We start from the raw sequence: 2,237 nt of genomic DNA on the forward strand, positions 1-2,237 counted from the left end.
TTGGTCACAATAAAGTTTATTGTGAAAACAGGCTGGTGTGGGGACATGGGGACAGACAAGTACATTTAGGTTGGGTGGCTCAGGTGAAGTAGTGCGGCTTCTTCACGTTGATGCCATACTCGCTGAGGGCAGGGGTCAAGTCCTCCATGGTTAAAGTATACTTGCGGTCCTTGCTCTTGCTCCGGGAGCTGCCGGAGGCTGTACCCTTCATTTTGCAGTGCTGTAGGGCATCATTGGCAATATCTGAGATGAATTTCTGGGCAGCTAGGGAGATGAGCCGAATTATGCGTGGGTCTGAGGCCTCAAAGCCAGCACGGTTCAGGTAGTAACCAGTCACTGCATCTGGCGTCGTAGGCGTGTAATCCTCCAGCTGCATCAAGAAGTCCACCAAAGGCGTGCTAGACACCACCGGCTTCACGTCCTCGTTGGCCGCGCTGGGCAGTATGTAAACACCCTTAGACATGGCCCCCTCTGGGGGCGCCGCGCCACCCGCCGACACCCACGCCGCTCAGCTGGCTCCCCGGCCCGCGCCGCCAAGGGTCCCATGTCCCCAGCAGCTGCTCCAGCCCCAGGCCCCCCTGCTGTCCCCGCGGGGCTGGCCTTGTTCTCCACAGCGGTGCTGGCGGGCAGCGCGGCGGGAGCCGAGACCGGGGGCGCCTCGGGGTCCGCGCCGGAGCCTCTGCAGCTCATCGGGCAGGTGGGAGAGGCGGCGAACCTAGGATCCCTTTCAACCTTATCTAGAGATTAATAAGCATTCTTTTTGGGTCTTTATTCATACGTTGATAAAATACTAAATGGTTTAAGGCTGGCAACAGGGTCCTTTGGTTCCTTAATACTATTTAACCAGCTGTGACTCTACCTAATTCTTCTGTCACCTGCTCATTTTTCTGTTTCTTGTGCCTAGGAGAGCTTTTTAGTATTTACTCAGATTTTTTCATCAGGAACTCAATTTTCTTTTTATTGTTACCCGTTCTGACCCTTGATTCTTTTGTTCACAGCTTTCTATTCATTACCTCTGTAAAAAGCCTTTGTTCTGTTTGAGCAGAAACTTATCAAAGAAAAGCCTACTAGCAAAAGCTCCCAGTTGCCAGAGTTTCTTTACCAGTTCATTGATTCTACAAATATTTAGTGTATTTTCTGAATCTTTATTAATTTATCAAATCAGTTTTTATTAAATGAACAAGTGAGTTTTAGAATGGGGGATGAAATTGCATATAGGCCAGGTGAAGTGGCTCACACCTGTAATCCCAGCACTTTGGGAGGCCGGGATGGGCTGATCCCTTGAGCCCAGGGGTTTGAGACCAGTTTGGGCAACATGGCAAAACCCCATCTCTACAAAAAATACAAAAGCTATCCAGGTGTGGTAGCATGCACCTGTACTCCCAGCTGCTTGAGGGGCTGAAGTGGGAGGATCGCTTGAGCCTGGGAGTTTGAGGCTGCAGTGAGCTGTGTTCACATGACTGCACTCCAGCCTGGGTGACAAAGTGAGGCCCTGTCTCAAAAAAAAGAAAAGAAAAGAAAAGAAATTGCGCATGTACTTACTGGAAGATGGAATGTGTATTTTAAAAATAAAGAATCCTTGAATCTTAAATTCAGCTAATTTAAAAAAAAAAAGTCAAGGCAGGCACAGTGGCTCACTGTAATCCCAGCACTTTGGGAGGTCGAGGCTCACTGTAATCCCAGCACTTTGGGAGGTCGAGGCTGCAGTAAGCTGTGTTCATACCACTGTACTCCAGCTGGGCAACAAAGTGAGACCCTGTCTTTAAAAAAAAAAAAATCGAGAATCTTGATTATTGCCAGACATGGTGGCTCACGCCTGTAATCCCAGCCCTTTGGGAGGCTGGGGTAGGTGGATCACCTGAGCTCAGGAGTTTGAGACCAGCCTAGCCAACATGGTGAAACCCCATCTCTACTAAAAATACAGAAATTAGCTGGGCGTGGTGGCGGACCCCTATAATCCCAGCTACTTGGGAGGCTGAGGCAGGAGAATTGTGTGAACTGGGGAGGCGGAGGTTGCAGTGAGCCAAGATCATGCCACTGCACTCCAGCCTGGGTGACAGAGTGAGACTCCGTCTGAAAAACAAAAAGTCTTAATTATATCTTCAATGATTTGAGGCTTTCCTTTTCCCATGTTTCAGTGAAACTTTTTGGTTCTGTTTAATGTACGATTTTATTTTTATTTTTTTATTTTTTTATTTTTTTATTTTTTTTTTATTTTTATTTATTTATTTATTTAT

General features: G+C 47.6%; 1 protein-coding gene and 1 pseudogene across 5 annotated transcripts in view; one reads left to right on the forward strand and one right to left on the reverse strand.

Annotated features, from left to right (window-relative positions):
* The window catches only part of NFX1 (nuclear transcription factor, X-box binding 1), an 85,233-nt gene that overhangs the window by 27,437 nt on the left and 55,559 nt on the right, over positions 1 to 2,237 (forward strand). The gene's annotated exons all lie outside the window — the stretch shown is intronic.
* Positions 4 to 714, reverse strand: LOC105539645 (annotated as a pseudogene). Its single transcript, XR_001006084.1, has one exon. The product of XR_001006084.1 is annotated as a transcription initiation factor TFIID subunit 10 pseudogene (transcript).

Source organism: Mandrillus leucophaeus, unplaced genomic scaffold (assembly GCF_000951045.1).
Source record: "Mandrillus leucophaeus isolate KB7577 unplaced genomic scaffold, Mleu.le_1.0 Scaffold208, whole genome shotgun sequence".
NCBI lineage: Eukaryota > Metazoa > Chordata > Mammalia > Primates > Cercopithecidae > Mandrillus > Mandrillus leucophaeus.